Source organism: Xenopus laevis, chromosome 5L, assembly GCF_017654675.1.
Source record: "Xenopus laevis strain J_2021 chromosome 5L, Xenopus_laevis_v10.1, whole genome shotgun sequence".
In the NCBI taxonomy this organism is placed as follows: domain Eukaryota; kingdom Metazoa; phylum Chordata; class Amphibia; order Anura; family Pipidae; genus Xenopus; species Xenopus laevis.
Window position 1 is genome coordinate 126,790,255 of NC_054379.1, and position 18,337 is coordinate 126,808,591.

The following is an 18,337-nucleotide window of genomic DNA, read 5'->3' on the forward strand; positions in this document are numbered from 1 at the left end:
AAATAAATAAATTAGTTTTAGGTACTTTGTTTAATGGAATAAATGTTAAATAACATTGACTCCCTTTTGCTTTTCCCCCCAGATCTTAATTTCATAAACTTTGTGGAGAATTCTAATTCTAATAAGAGAAGAAAGCAGAAATTTGAGACATAAAGGATGAAAAGACAAAAGAATATATATCAAAGGGGGTTTGGGCTAGGGTTGGGGGTTTAAAATGAGTGTGACTTTTGCCAAAAATAGTATTTTATTGCATTGGATCCAATCATGAAAGCCCTCCATTCAGTTGCAACAAACTATCCCTCTAAGAAATCAAGTAGGGATGGTACACTGGTTAACTTCAGCAGAAAATGGTTAACCTGTATATTTTTGTAGAAAATCAGTCTTGAAAGAGTAGCAGGAAATAATTAGCTATGGGAATCAGCAGTGAGGCTCCAAAACATGTGGAGCTTTCAGCAACATTCTCCCAATCTCTCATCTCTTGCAACAAGCAACCACTGTTGCTCAAAGCCAAGGCCAGCATTACAAATTTAGCAGCAACTACATTGCTAGTAAATTTAAAACACTGGCCTCGGCCTTGGCAGGTGTTTTACTGGTTAGGCTGGTAAAAAACAGCCTATTGGAAATGACAGGCACTTCATCAGCCTGGGTCCCAAGCCTGTCAGTGTGCACACAACAAGAGAAAATCAACTTTTTATCCACTGGCATAGATACACATATTGCATAGAAAATTCCATGCTTTGTGTTGTCTTATGGATACCCATCAAGCATTATGAAACAGGAGTGCATTAAAACACTAACACTGAACACTCATGAGTACAGTCAGGCAGAATAACTTTGAATGAATTAAAGTAAATTTAAATCAGCAATACATTGTTGCCTCCAGCTGAAATGTTGATTAATAGAGCCCACACAGTCATTATATTATGGCAACCCCAAGAAATATTGGGTGGACCAATGCACTCACCTGATTTAGCACAAGGTTTTGAGGTATGGCTGAAATGTTAGTTGCATATTTACATTGTATGTTCTTTTTCATATACATGACATATAACACATACATGTAATTGGACTTATAATGTTTCATTTTTTGCTCCTGATGTCTCACCTTTGTAAATGATATGAGTTTTGAAAAAAAGTTTACTTCTGTTCTTTTTGCTATACTGTATAATGTAACTAAGAAGAAAAGGTATAGGACAATAGTATCTGCACCACTGCCTCATGGGAATAGTAACAGTAATGAGAACATAAGGCATCATAATACATTGCTGCATTGTTTGTCACTAATGTGTCCTAGCTATGAAAATACCACAAAACCACAAAAGACACATCTTATGTATATCATTGTGATATTTTTCCCCCATGTATGGATTTTTCAATGTTCCTCTTTATTCTATCATTCGCTTTAAAGTACAGGTATGGGATCTGTTATCCGGAAACGCGTTATCCAGGAAGCTCTGAATTACAGGAAGGAATCTCCCATAGACACAATTTTATCAAATTAACCAACATTTTAAAAAATGTTTTCCCTTTTCTCTGTAATAATAAAACCTTGTACTTGATTCAAACTAAGATATAATTAATCCTTATTGGGGCAAAACAAGCCGATTGGGGTTATTTAGTGTTTAAATGATTTTCTAGTAGACTTAAGGCTTATAGATCCAAATTAAATAAAGATCCATTATTTGGAAAACCACAGGTCATGAGCATTCTGGATAATGGGTCCCATACCTGTACAACATTATACATACAAACTGACTACAGTAAGTAAAACCACCGTCACAGGAAAACTCTTTGGCTCAACTAGCTGCCTAGTCATATTAGCTAAAGTGAACTCAACAGAAGCTGGTCTATATAAATGATGATGATGAACTGCAGGATTCTCATCTGGGCTGTTATCTGAGGTATTGGTCCTTGGGCCCTGGACATCATTAGTTCTCCCTTTCATCAGTCAAAAAGATTTGAGCCAACTACTCACACAAGTAAATGGACTTCCCAGAGCAATACCCTCATTCCAAAATCTTCTCTAAGGGGAATTCCATTTTCTGCACTGTCTCTAGTAACTGGATTACAGTATTATTACTTTATAAAATGTGCTTACCAAATTATATCTACCCCTAACATTCTTCCAAAAGAAAGGCACGCACTTCACAATGCATGTTAACACAGCTTTATTTCACTAATACATTTCCTGACACTTTTCGTGTGCCCCCACACGTAGTCATAGGTATAAATACCAAATACACATCAAGCATTCAGAACTCACATTACAGCCTGAGTTTTTCCTTCCATTTCCAGGGCAACCCTTTTGAAATAAAAAAATAACAAAAGTGGCAAAAAGCATAAGAAATTGGAGTTTTTGGGTGAAAAATACGAAAAAATTGTGAAAATCTGATAAAAAAAAGCAAAAATCTGATTTTTTTTCCCCCCTAAGCAAATTTTCAGGAACATGTAATAATAAATAAGCTTAGAAAAACAGAGCGGATTTGATCAGAGTTTGTAGAAGAAAATATTGAGATAAATTCAGACTTTGATAAATAACCCCCTTAAATATGACAACTAACATCCCATTTCAAATTTAATCCATTTGGTTCCTGTATGGCTAGATTAAAAATCCATTTACCGTAATTTCCAATCGTAATAGTTTGCTAAGTTTATTCCGTCATCTCACTCTGTCTATCCCTTGGATGCGCAATAACGACACATTACCTCCATTACAGCTGACAAAGTGTCTGGAGACCGTGGTATAGTTACTCTTTGCTGTTATCTGACCAATGTGTTCATGCATGCTATTTTTCAATGCACGCGATGTGCACCCTACATATTGCATGCCACAAGATATGCATGGCAGTAGGTATACAACAAACGTTCTCGTACTTACAAACGTTTTTGATTTATGGACGTGAGTACAAGTTACGCAGCGCAAAGCTCCACATTAGTACATACCTACAGTATAGTCTCCAGCCAATTTGACTTTGATTTTTGTCCCTTAAATTCACTAGGGGATAACACGCATCCCAAGGAGGGAGTTCTACTGCTTACAAACATACAGTCATACTTCATTATCTCCCTCAGTTTTGTCACATCAGTGGACATCATTGGCAGATTCTTCTTCACAATTTGCCTTATTGTCTCAAATTGGCGACTATAGGAAATGATGAAGGTCAGATTATCTGGGGTTTTCCTCCTAAAACCTTTTTCTTTCCAAAGATCTGCTCTGCCCTTTCTCAGAGCTACTTTAAATGCACTCTCTAAATGTTGCATCTTATAACCCCTTGTTAGAAACTACTTTCTTAGTTCACAAGCCTTCAAAATGAAATCTTCCTCTGAGCTACAGTTTTGTTTTAACCTACAAAACTGTCCTGTAGGCACACCCCTAAATACATGTTTGGGGTGGCAAGAGTCCACATGCAATAAGGTATTTCCTGTGCATTTTTTGCGATATACTGTGCTATTTACACTACATAAATTACTCGATAATTCCAAATCCAAAATATGAATAGTTCTTTATCAAATGTCCCTGTAAAATTTAGATTGATATCATTCTTATTTAAATTGCTTAGAAAATTTAAAAATGTATTTCCTTCCACTTTCCAAACTAAAATCTGATCATTAATATAGTGCTTATATATGATGATAGCACCCGTGTCTTTAGGACTAACTCCATAGATGTGTAGCTCTTCCCACCATCCCATATAGAGGTTGGTGTAGGTGGGTGTGGATTTCGCACCCATTGAGGTCCCACATCTCTGGAAGTAGTACGTCAAATCAAATTTAAAATAATTGTGCTCCAACAAATATGTGATTGAATCTATAATAAAAGCTTTTGTGTCACTATCATAATTACTGTATCTCTCTATGTGATACTCTATTCATTGCATGCAGACCCTTCACATGGGGAATACCAGAATACAAACTTGTTACATCTGCTGTTGCCCATATACAGTCTAATTCCCACTCAAAACTTTCCAATACTTGCAACACTTGCTTGGTATCTCTCAAATAAGAAGTTAATCTTTTCAACAGGGGCTGCAGGAATAAATCCATTAATTCTGACAATATTTAATTTAGTGAATTAATGCCTTATACCAGGCATGCCCAAACTACGGCCCGTGGGCCAATTGCGGCCCATTTTCAAATTTACACCGGCCCTCAGCCTCCATCATGAAATTAATAATGAGGCCCCCCAGCACATTACGATCAGGAATCCTATAGCAGTAATACAGTATTTAGGCACATTGGTCAAATGATCTGCCACTTGGTCTATACTTTTGATCTATAGAGACGACTTGCCGCTCTCACATACTTTTTTAGGGCAGAAGGTGTCAATACTGAAGTGCCAGTACAGTAAAGTAAAGAAGTATGGTATCACTACGTCCCAGTACGTGTCTACTGCTAACACCTTCAGCACAAAGGCAACAGTATAGAACAAGTGGCAGATCATTTCACTTATGTACGCAAATATTACTGCTACTAATATTACTTGATTCCTGTAATTTAATGTTAATGGCAGTGGCGGAACTACTGGGGGAGCAGGGGGTGCGAGCAGGCCAGGGCCCCCCGGCAGCCCACACGCCACTGAAATGCGGGCCGTACGGAGGGGGCAGGGGTGTCACGCACCAGGGCCCGCCCCCCTCTAGTTACCATGGGCGTAACTACAGAGGAAGCAGACCCTGCGGCTGCATGGGGCCCAGGAGGTATAGAGGGCCCCATGAAGCCCTAATTAATGAGAAATTTCAACATATATTGTTAAAATAGGGCAACCTCTGGATATGTTGGGGGCCCTAAAATAAATTTGCTGTGGGGCCCTAAAATAAATTTGCTGTGGGGCCCAGTTTCATCTAGTTATACCACTGCTAGTTACGTTACTGGTTAATGGTTCAAAGAATGTCGGCCCCCACACATTTTCACCTCACCAAATCTGGCCCTCGTTGCAAAAAAGTTTGGGCATCCCTGCCTTATACTATTGGTCTACCTTTTGGTGGAAAAGGGCCTTTATGGACCTTGGGGAGGTGGTAGAATATAGGTATTCTTAGATATTCTGGTACTAAGAGGGATTTTATATCCTCACCATAAACCCCAGTTTGATATCCCTTTTCCACTATCAACATTAACTCCTTAATGGTGGGATCTTTATTTAGTATACGATAAGAGTCCTTATTTCCTAATTGCTGTTCTCCTTTCTTCACATAATCTGAAGTATTTAATACCACCACTAATCCCCCTTTGTCTGCCTTTTTTTCTTTTTTTTCTTTTCTTTTTTTTGTCTTTCTTATAAAATGATTTACATCAAACAAAGTTTTAAGTAAATTAAAATTAACTGTTGGACAAAAGGCAAGTCCCATTGTGAGAAGCTGTATCTCTTCAACCATCATTTTCTTATTTGACAAATTCAGAACGGATTCCTCCCAGTTCCTGTTCTTTTGCGCCTAACTTTGCTGTTCTGTGCCCCTTTCCTCTCCTAGTTCTCCTTGGGTTTTCATTCTTCCTATTTGAGTATATCTTAGCAAGGTACCTGCATCTGTTTTTCAATCCACATTCCTACAGTGAACACTTATGTTTTATAAATTATATAACCCATAATTATGGGGAGGATCCTATACAAGGTACTCCAACATAAACCGTCTTGGCACCTTAGACCTATATAGTTAAATATTAAAGACCCGCTGAGATTTACAGAAAGATATACAATACTGCCTTTTTGAGGTATCAGAGATAATTGTGTATTCAATAACCTTGTACTCCCTTGATGACTGTCCTTCATATCACTTTGCAATTTACTGTAATTTAGATTCCATTTCAGGTTCTTGGTCTGTGGGGAAATGTCCGTACCTGCTTCTGTTCTCCAGTGAACGTTCCTCTGCCATGGTTTCCATCTAGCCCAGCTAACTGAACAATCTACATTTCAGTTTATATTTTAATCCAATAGCCAAAAACATTTGTCATTTGTGCAGCAGCAGGCATTTGTATTGGCACATGCAAATGGCCCAGGCATAATCTATAAAAGATACCCAAGGAGTGAGAGGAAAGTGGGTATTACAGCTGTAATTTCCTATACTGGCTGGTGGGGCAGGAATTAAAAATAATCAGAGCACAGGACAGGAGACAACAGTACTAAATCCAATATGTAGGTACATTTGGACAACATTTTGGGCATGTTAACTTCTTCTTGCCGAGACAGTCTACCAATAATTCCCAATTTATTTGACTAAACAAGGGGCAGCTGGGACTCAATACCATGTACACTGTGAAGAAGTCTGACAGCACACCAGTGTTTACATTGATTGAGAAGTAGCATGTACATATGACTTTTTGTTTTGATGTAGCTAAAATCAATACCTGCCTCCTCCTTTTATATCCAAAGGCACATTTGGCAAAACAACCCCACCAAGTCTGCCAATTGCATAACCTGGCTCCATAGAGCTTACATTCTAATCATGTTTAGGTAAAACTGTACAGCTCCACATTGTATGGCAATTTATATTTCAACTTGATTTATCACTCTTTCGGATGCTCTATGCTACGGCTGTACTTTGCTGCCTGTGCAAGCAGACACGACAGCGGTAACTACAATAGAATTGAGTTTAATCCTATTTGTAAAGCATCTCAATCAATTAAGATTATATTATCAAATCTGTGTTCTAATGTAATAATCTGAAGGGATGAAAATTTTTCATTTGTACCAAATGTTAGCTAAAGCTGCAGATCAGGCTGTGACATTAAATTGGTTACAGGGATTACGTAGAACATAAAGATTCAGCTTCTGTTGCCTTTCTCCTTGTTTCTTTCTCTGTGAAAGAAACAAGGAGAACTTTTCTATGTAGTGGGCCAGTAATTCATGTAATGTCTATGAGCCATATTATAATAAAATGATGATGTTGTGGAGCTGTTGAGCAGCCTGGAGGCCACATTGCATCATTTAGCCTCAAGTTGGACAACCTTGGTTGAAAATAATGTTGTCTTCTGACTGATCATTTTATGTTTTAAAATTTTGCCATTTAAGCTTAAAGTGAGACTGACACTAAAAAACGACTTTTAAAATATGAATGTACATTAAAAGTTACCTATAGCTCATGTTGATCGTTTTTTGCTGAGAGGTTTGTTTATTGTTAGTTGAAGTTTCTAAACCTGACTGTTTTGCAAACCTGACTGTCTCATCTCAGCCTGTCAGTTAAAGTTCCCAATGCTAACGGACTCCTGCTGCACAAATATGGCAGCCCCCTCATACAGGAACATGGGGCACCAGACATGTAATGTAAAAGCATTCTGCAAATACTTTATGGCTAAGTTATAAATTGCTTTCAAAGGCAATAGTATGATAGATGTAAAAAAGAGTTTAATTTCTGGTGTCAGTATCTCTTTAAAGGTTAACTGCCATTCAGTTAATTTTTGTCTTTTGTAGAATTAGCTATATATATATATATATACACATGCTGTATAGGCTCCCTAGTGATGGATTAAAGGAACAATAAAATTGTCTGTTTTTATAATTTAATTATTCCATGGTGTGGAATAGCAGGTCGTGTTCTATGTAGTTATATCATCATCATCATTTATTTATATAGCGCCGACAAGATACGCAGTGCTTTACCTTACTTATAACAACAGGGAATACATGGTGGATAACAAACAAGGGATACAGAGTACAACAGGATTAGAGGGCCCAACAAATTAGAGTTTACAAATAAAGGTTAGGGTACAATTGAGACATTAGGATTTTAGAAACAATTTGTGATTTTTGATACAGCAATGATTGATTATATCAGAGTGTCCTAGAATAAGGTTTGCATCGGATTGTAAAAAATGCTGCCTGCTCTGCTTACTCAAAGTTTCACACACAATACATACATCATACCTCCCAACTGTCCCGTTTTTCGCGAGAAAGTCCCGATTTTGACAGCTCAACCCACAGTCCAGGCTTGTTACTGAAATGTCCTGACTTTCTCTCGATCTCCTGCACTGAACCACCAGAAAAACATACAATGTTTATGAAATGTAATTAAATAAGAAGCCTTTGTCAGGGCCCAGAATATGTGGCAGATGCACTTAGATACTTTTGTAACAATTTAAGATAAGCAGGTCGCTTGAGGAAACTGTGACTTGCAGCTTAAAGGGCAATTCACCTTCATTAGCAAAACTGTAATAACACATAAAACCACAGAAATGTGTTCAAACTTTGATAACCTGCCAAGTTATCTAAAGTGAACATGGTAAATATGGGGTGTGGCCACACAAATGGGCATGGTCAAAAAATTGCCGCGCTCGCATGGCAAATGCTGTTGTCCCTCTCTCTATTTCCAAAATGTTGGGAGGTATGCATACATACAACCAAGATCATGTGGCAATAATGATGTCTGTCTCCCTGCTGTGGATGGGTTCTGGAAGTGGGGACTCCAGGGCATGCAGTGTAGTGTGACATATGTTGAATGCATTACAAACATCATCAATGGGGTGCTATCTTGTCTTAATGATGAGGATGAATGCTTACATGCCTCCCACCTCTCATGAATATGGGGCTGCTAAACACAGGCATCACTGTATTCATGGTGTGGCAGGAGTGCAGAGACCTGTGAGAATTAGGTAAGGTAAGGAGGGCAGGGTGCAGAATGCAAAAAAATGGCACTTTGCACCTGTTTTTTGTACAGGTATGGAATCCATTAATCCAGAAAGCTCCAAATTACGGAAAGGCCATCTCTCATAGACTCCATTTTATCTAAATAATCTAAATTTTTAAAAATGATTTCCTTCTTCTCTGTAATAATAAAACAGTAGGTTTTACTTGATCCCAACTAAGATATAATTAACCCTTATTGGAAGCAGAACCAGCCTATTGGGTTTATTATATGTTTACATGATTTTCTAGTAGACTTAAGGCATAAAGATCCATTATCCGGAAAGCCTCCGGGTCCCGAGCATTCTGGATAACAGGTCCCATATCTGTACTTTGCCTTTTCAGTCATAAATAAGCCCTATACTGTTTTTTAGACTGGATGGGAGTGAAACATTGAAGTTTTACAGAACAGTTTTGCATAGCAGTAGTGATGAGCGAATCTGTCCCGAAAAAATTTGCGAAGCACATTGAAGGTGACAAAAATGACAGTAAAAATATTACCCCCAACAAATTAGCCCCCACTATGGGTATTTGAGAGGTTTGATCATAATGATGTATTCCTGGTTTAATATTAAAATGACTCTATAGCCATGGCAGCGAGTAGTATCATCATTCTATTATTCAGAACCTAAGTTTACATTAAAAATATGCTCCTTATCCATAAAAGGCATGTATTTTATACTGACTCTCATTCTTTAAATTCAAGGAAGTGAGCCAGAGTCTATATAATTCTTCTAAATATGGATCAGGGTAATGATGGTGATAATATGTTACCAGAGATCTTTGGGAATGCTTGCCAAGCATATATTACCTATGACAGTTAAATATGCAAACATTAAATGGCTTTTATTTGTAATACAGCAAATGTGTGACTTTAGCTGAGCAGCCTTTCCTGGTTGTCAAGAGCTGAAGCAGAAACAAAAGCCTGACAAAGCATTTCCTGAAGGACATATAAAAAATAAGGTTTGACTTTTCCTCCCAACACAGTCGTGCAGGAACCATAAGCAAAAGACAGATGAATACTTTGAGTTTGGTCATTGATTCTGAATTAAAAGGTATATTAAATTACCAATCAATCCTTAGTAATGCTACATTAGCTTTTCTATGAATGACAGGGCTAAATCATTTATTACTGTTGTATTCATGTATGAATGTATATGTGTAAATTACTTAAAAATAAATCTATTGCAGAATCAGTGAAAAAAACAAGTTTCCACAATTTCAGTTTCATTAAGAGTACGGGACATTGTTATGCAATTCAGAACTTAACATATATCTTTCTAGTCTCAAAACGAAATTACAATGACAAAATTAATCGAAAAACCATATGATTAATATGACAAAACGAATCGAAATATCATATGATTAAGTGTTTATAACACGAAACGCGTCAGGCTGTGGACACAATGAAACCTTCTTCACTTTGAACTATTGCCTGGGGGAAGTTTGCCTTCATTGATTGCCTGCTCCTTATTGGTTCTTCGGTTTGTCCGCTCCCCGTGCTGAGGGCTCAGGGCGGTGCACCTGGGGAACTTCCCCTGTGTGTTGAGTAATCATTATACTGTTTGGAGACCCCAATATCACAGATGTATTTTCAAATGACAAAATTAATGGCATACCTCAACCACAACAACCACAAAAAAACAAAACCAACCAAAATTATTAGCACCCTAGACTTAGGGGGTTATTTAATAAGCTCCAAATACCAGTAATCAGAAAAATTCAGATTTTTCGGACCTTAATAAAAAACTCAGATGGTATGAAAATTTTGAATCCGATATTCGGCATCTCAAAGCTCTCGGGTCCTGTATTAGTCAATGGGGAAGGTCCCAGTGTCCGCGCTGCTGTCAGTATTGATATCCGATGATTTCGGGGATTTTGGGCTGAAAAGTCCAAAAAATTTGTGGTTTTTGCGGAGAAGTCCGAAAACTTCTGACTTTTCTGGCAAAGGTCCGAAGTTTGCCCGAACCTATTTTTTTGAATGATAAATAAGGTCCATTCTGGAATTCTGAGTTGCTCTGAATTTTTATCTTAGAAATACTGAGATAAATTCGGAGCTTGACAAATAACTCCCTTAATATTATGTAGTATACCCTCTGGAAATAACTGAAATAACTGAAATCAAGTGCAAGTCAACAAGTCTTGTAGCCATGAACAAGATTTCTATACCTCTCTGCTGACAGTGTCTTCTTTTAAAAATTGTTCTCCCAAATTTAAAGGATACCTTCTACTAAGTGCAGTTTTCAGATATCTCAAAGTGTTAATTGAGAAATAGATTTGGACTCATTGCTGTTTCAGGTCATTGTCCTGCTCCAGAATGCCTTGAAAATCTCCTGATTTCACGCTGCCATACACTCAAGGCTTACACAAAACATCAGTGAACTTTTTCATGTTTGACTGTAGGGATGGTATTCTTTTCTTTTAAGGCTTCATTTACTTGTTGTGCTTTACCAAAACACTCTGATATAATCTCATCTGTCCACTGAACATTCTTTCAGGAAGATTTTGGCTTGTGTAGGTGTTTTTTTACAATGTATGTTCTCTGTCAGCAGTGAGGTCTTCAGTGGTCTCCTGCCTTTGAGTTGGAAACAGATGGAGTTGAAACTGTTGTACCATGTGTCTGAAGGTTGGCTTGAATTTGTCTGGCAGTTGATTGAAGTTTTTTTCACCATAGCTGATAAAATATCTCTTTGCAATCAACCTTTTAATAGCATGGCTTATGATACATACATAATATTATGCTCTGTGGAGATGGACTTGAAGCCTTCAAAGTGTCCATTCTTTATTAAAATGTTTTGTCTCGCCTTCTTAGATAGTTCTCTACCTTTCTTTAGTCAGCAGGTTGGCTTTGCGGTGAGGCCACAAAGGCCCAGTCCTAGGGCGGCATGTGTACTTTGCTTGATTTTGGAGCACGAAGTACAAAAAGGATGCACATGCGTGTGATCCTGTGGGAGGGGGGTGCTGTAGGACACTGGCCTCTAGGCGTCCTCAGGTGAAATCTGGCCCTGTTAGCCGGAATTGTATGTCAGGTTGAGATTGGATTCAGCAGACTATCTTGCGATCCAACAAAATGTCCAATATGTACATTTTATCTGCTGATGTATGCCTGGGGTGGGGCATGGTGCATTAGCAAGGAGGGACAGCAGCCTCAGAATTTGCCAATGTAAACATAGAAAGTGGCTGTCAATGTGTACAGTCCATACCTCCCAACATTTGAAAAATGAACAAAGGGACTAAAACTTGTGCCGGGTGTAGGGAATCAAATTGTTTGACCACGCCCTTTTTATGACCACAACCCCTATTTACCATGTCCATTTTACAAAATTTGGCAGGTTATGAAAGTTTGAACACATTTATGGAAGTTGTAGTGCAATGTTTTATGTGTTGTAGCAGTTTTGCTAATGAAAGTGAATTGCCCTAGTATCAATTCTCCCAAGAGACTTGCTTATCTTAAATTGTTATAATTGTATCTTTGCTTATCTTAAATTGGTACAAAAGTATCCAAGTGCAGCTGCTGATTGTTCTGGGCTCTCTGACAAAAAGCCTCTTATTTTAATTAAGTTTCAGAAACTAATCTTTTTCTGGCGTCAGTGCAGAAGATCAAAGAGAAAGTCCGGGACATTTCAATAAGAAATCTGGGACTGCGGGTTGAGCTGTCAAAATCTGGACTGTCCCACAGAAAACGGGACAGTTAGGAGGTATGGTACAGCCAGTTGTATAGAATGTGCCTATTTGACCCATGCTGTAGAGGGTTAGCCAGGGTATGTCCACGTTTAGTTACAGAATAACAATTCACAAGGTCAGTAGCACTAAAAGTGATTTCTGGTTTATTTATACCATGAAAGCTACTTGGGATTATCTAATGCTTATACAGTCACTCAATCAGCTTTTCTCATAATGCAATACACTGTAGGCTTTGGTGCTCATGGGCAAGATCAGTGCTCTTCTAACCAATTAGTCTGAATTAACTGTTGAAATGCTACATAGGCATCAGGTGGCATGTGTGAGAAATAAAAAGAGACAGTTATATATAGTTGCAAATTAGTGCTACTTAAATTACTGCACTGGTTTCCTGGCATGTACGTTTCTCATTGATCTGATAATTCCCAATGAAGGGTATGTTTTCTGCACTATATTTTGGACATAGCCTGGATTCCCATAGTTGATAAGGCAGGATGCTCAGCTATACCACCATGGCAAACTGCATGGCAGAAAGCACACTATGCATGAAGAAGTGTTATCTCTGTGCTACTCTTAAAAATTTGTATTTATGGGTGTTGTAAACAGGGGATGTAAATGATTACGGGTAAACCCGAGAGGAATGGAGAAGTCTGCAATAACATGATGCCCTCTCATCCACAGCTAACTGCCTGTTATATGTTGGCTAGTGTGTCAGGCCATGAAATAGTGTACCAGACTATATATATATATATATATATATATATATATATATATATATATATATATATATATATATATATATATATATATATATATATATATATATATATATATATATATATATATATAGAAAATCCAAAAATACGGATGCACACAGGTATTTCCAAAATAGTTAAAAAACTTACATTTTATTCAGTACATTTAAAAAAGCAGGTCGACGTTTCGGTCTGTATCTAAGACCATTTTCAAGACCATAAACTGCTTGGTAAAATGTTACAGGTATAAATAATTAAAACCACATAGCACTCATCCAATCACAAACTGTCCAGGATGTCATATGACAGTTAACTCTATATCCACCAGATTGGGAGGGATAGGGATGGAAAAAAACCTCATAATGTCAATTCTAGAAGGGAACCGAACTGTATCGCAAGAGCACGGATAAAAATGTCCTTTTACATTACGACAGTTGTCATCCAGCGGCAATGAAAAAATCCTTACCCATCTCTCAATTTTGTCGTGTACTCCGAAATAATTCTAATCAGGATATTTCTGACATACAGATTAGAGATATGTGGTCCAGGTTTAGGGATCGTGGATACCCAGAGGCCATTTTGAAACAGGCTCTGGAGACAGCCAAACGCCGGCTACATACACCAACACATAGAGAAAACAATCAGCCGAATTTTGTCTATAGTACTAGATACACTACAGGGTCTCATTTGACTGCTTCGGCGGTCAATAAACATTGGAATATTATTCAGGCGGATAGTGGCCTTAGCAAGATTATTCCTAATACGGTGTTAAAAAGCTTTAAGAGGGGGAGTAGTCTGAGGGACCTCCTCCTTAAGAGTGACCCAATAGGCTGTTATCAGAGGAAACATGACACGTGGCTACGTAATGATAAACCAGGTTGTTTTAAGTGCCCCAATTGCACTTCATGCAGGTTTATGACACCTGGCACTAGTTTCTTACACCCGCAGACAGGCAAACGATTTGCTATTAGGCATCACATCACTTGTACCACCACCCATGTTATTTATTTGATTACTTGTCCATGTGGTTTACCATATATTGGCAAGACGGATTTGACATTGCGTTTGCGTATGGATGCACACCGCTCAGCTATTAGCACGGCTTTTCGAGATGGCCACACCAATAAACCAGTGGCGAATCATTTCTTGGAGGTGGGACATAGGCTACCTACTTTTCACTATATAGCTATAGATCATATCCCCCCTCTGCGGAGGGGAGGTGGTAGATCCAAGATATTACTCCAGAGAGAGGTGTTCTGGATCAAAAAATTAATACTATGAAGCCTAATGGACTAAATGAACATTGTTCCCTTCTGTGTTTTTTGAGTCAGCGGTAGTGTTACTTTTGTGTTAGCAGATTTTTCAACTTGATACATTTATTATAAAGCTTATTTTGCTATTTGTCTAAAGTTGTAACATTATTAACAATTTTGTAGTTCCATACATCCTTATGTTTTAAATGTCGGTTCCCTTCTAGAATTGACATTATGAGGTTTTTTTCCATCCCTATCCCTCCCAATCTGGTGGATATAGAGTTAACTGTCATATGACATCCTGGACAGTTTGTGATTGGATGAGTGCTATGTGGTTTTAATTATTTATACCTGTAACATTTTACCAAGCAGTTTATGGTCTTGAAAATGGTCTTAGATACAGACCGAAACGTCGACCTGCTTTTTTAAATGTACTGAATAAAATGTAAGTTTTTTAACTATTTTGGAAATACCTGTGTGCATCCGTATTTTTGGATTTTCTACATATTGCTGCTTGGGGGTAGCACCAGGACTGTGTACGATTTTGTTGGTGTGCTGAACTAATTGGACTTTTTTGTGTATATATATATATATATATATATATATATATATATAATTTATTTATAATTTTAATTTATTAATTTATTCCGATGTGAAATGCAGATAAATGGCACAAAGTTCATCACTGTCTCTATACCTGCTTTGTTATTTTTTTCTTTGTATTTGTCTAGTAGATTATGGGGCAGATTTATCAAAGGTCGAGGTGAATATTCAAATGAAAAAAAATCAAATTTCGAGCTATTTTTTGTGTACTTCGACTAGGGAATAGTCCAAATTCAATTAGAATTTGAAAAAAAATTACAAAATTCGAATATTGAAATTTATCATGTTCTGTCTGTTTAAAAGTTCTACTTCGACCATTCACCATCTAAAACCTGCCGAATTGCTGTTTTAGCCTATCGGGGACGTTTTGATTGAATTCGCAATTCCTTCGATTCGTAAATTTGAATTCAACTGAATATGGACCTATTCTAAAACAGACCTATTCAACCAAAAAAAACTTAATTTCGGTTGGTCTTTTTGAATTCAAATTTCTAAGTTTTTTAATTCGAAATTGGACCCTTGATAAATATGCCCCTATATGTCGTTAGAAATAGGTTTAATTGTTTTTTATGTGGCCATGCTGAAATTGTGGGGAAAACACTGATTTGCAGGTAAAAAATATGGTGAATTGCGCTTTCCATTGTAAATGAGTACACGAGGTATTTGAACCAGCCGTCTTTCAACATAGGGCCAGATTCCATTCAGTGAGAAAACCTCACTCAAAAACTCATGGGCGAGATTCAATTTGAGATGCAATTCAATTCAGAAAAATGTATCTCACCGTTTATCACAACTCAATTGAAGTCTATGGGAAAAAAATGGAACTGAATTTGGAGAGAATTTTTTTCTCCTCAAATTGAATCTCGTCCATGAGTTTTCATGTGATAAACCAGGAGATAACTTTTTCTCACTGAACTGAATCTGGCCCTTTGTTTCAGAAGTCAGTGCCAGGAGTACAGAAATATAAACAGATACTGTTTTAATAGCAATTGCATGTATAACTTTGCAACATTATATTGCACAACTGCTTAGAACTCCGTTCTGTGGGTGAAGGAAGGATAGCATCTGATGCTCTACTGCGACATTCCAACTGCATATTTATCATAAGAAAGAAACAAGCAATCACATCAGTTATGTGCCTGCTGTATGGACTGTTTATACTTTTAAAGGCACACTACACATACAGAACATCGCCAGGACTGATAAAATAGCTATTGTATATAGATGCTTTAATGTCTTTATGACTTCATAAGGATAAACTGATACCCTTCTGTAAACAATAAAAACTCAACAGGGGTCATTCACTATAACAGGGATACAAGTGCACTCCCCTTAGTGTCTCAGATCAGATGGTGTGAGGAGCAGAACACAACATAAGCAAGCACAGCTATATCTGTCCTTACAGCCTGACTTAGTGCCTCTCCTTTCTTAGATTGATCATAGACAGCACTTGATCCAGGGGCCTAAGGCAGTGAGCAAAGTGCAAATAAAAATGTCTGATTGCTGTCATTTTTTGCTCTTAGTAAATGACCCCTAATGTCATTGAGACAGGGGATCATTAATAGGGTTGAACTTGTGCAGACAGCTGTATTTCAGTACAATTTGTAATTTAAGGGTATTTCACCTATACATCAACTTTTAGTATACTCTAGAGCAGTGATCCCCAACCAGTAGCTCGCGAGCAACATGTTGCTCTCCAACCCCTTGGATGTTGCTCCCAGTGGCCTCAAAGCAAGAGCTTTTTTTGAATTCCAGGCTTAGAGGCAAGTTTTGGTTGTATAAAAACCAGGTGCACTGCCAAACAAAGCCTCATTGTAGGTTGACAATCCACATAGGGGCTACAAAATGGCCAATCACAGCACTTATTTGGCACTCCAAGAACATTTTTCATGCTAGTGTTGCTCCCCAACTCCTTGTACTTCTGAATGTTGCTCACGGGTTCAAAAGGTTGGGCATTTATTCACATTTTATCAAATAAATAGGACCTTGCCAGCCTAACCCGAGGCAATATTCTAAAGCCAGAATTCCATAAGAGGTCGATACTATGCTTTGCCGCCAACATAAGAGAAGTTCAGCAGCCCTGCTGTCAGATCTGCATCTGCAGTGTCTCAATGATAAGAAATGCAAGTAGGCTGCCCCTAGCACAAGCAGTTGTATCGTCTGTATCAATCCACTGTGCAGTCACAGGAGAGAACCTTCTTTCTTCCTCTTCTAAATTTACCTGTGCAGTACTCTGGCAAGCTTAAATAACCCCCATATTTTTACTTACCTTGCAATGGTTTGAAAATTGAAATCACTCTCCTCTTCCTTTATAAACATAAATAAAATAATCAGTCACTTGAACCAAAAAGAAGCAATTTCAAGCAAGTATATGGGAGGGGCAGGCCTTCAATCAAAGCACTGGGCAGTGACATTTTCATATTCTGTATTCAAAATTCAGAAGTGTTTGAAGGTGCATGACCATGGCCTGAGTGTGGTGTTACAGTGGTTGGAGTATGTTACATTTTCATATGTTACATTTTCATGACTGTGACTATGATATAATTCAGTTAAGTAATACCAACTTGTCATATATTTAAGCCTAATAAGTTGGTTTGGGGTTTAGATACATCATAAAGGAGACGTTTACTTAACTATGCGCTTAACAGATGGACTTTTCCAATTTGGCAGTACTCCTGGGAACTATTCCTTAAAGGTGCATAATGATTTTGAGCAATATGACACCCAACACCAATTAATAACTTTACAACACCAACTGCAGCAATTAAAACAGTGACTTGGAAATTCTCCCTGTCGGGAACTTGCCACCTATGGGCACATGATATATTTATTCATCTGAGGGGCACCTCCAAACGCTCTGCTTTGTTTGTTTGTTTTATGGGATAGGTTATTGTTACATGAGCGGCGTATAAATAAAAATGACATTACATTTTATGACTTTGCACATTTACTATTCTAATAGATTAGATGTTGGGTGTGGCAGCACTTGCTTTGAATGTCAAGGGACTTTACTCCTACTCTACAGTCCTAGAGTGCAAAGATGGCGGCATGACATTCTGTATTACAGACTATGCAAGTTTACTAGACTTTCAGCAGTTTCTTCACATACACCAATACTTTTGCCTCGCAGGAACAGTAAGTCATTATCTGGAATTTTTTGTTTTGCTGGTGTTTCCTAGCTATGAAGATAAGGACTCATACACAGACAAAAATAATCTGAATACTCTCTCCTGCATATGGAACTTTCACTGTTAGTCTTTATTCTGATACTGTACAATACACAATATTGGTTTTCCAGATATGAGATCCCATACCTGCATTATACTAACATGCTACCTAGCGTGACAAGGCAGCTATATCTTTTAGACAGCTACACTGCACTAAAAATTCACATAAAATCTTTTTGATGCTACATTTCTAGCAATGAACTCTTCTTT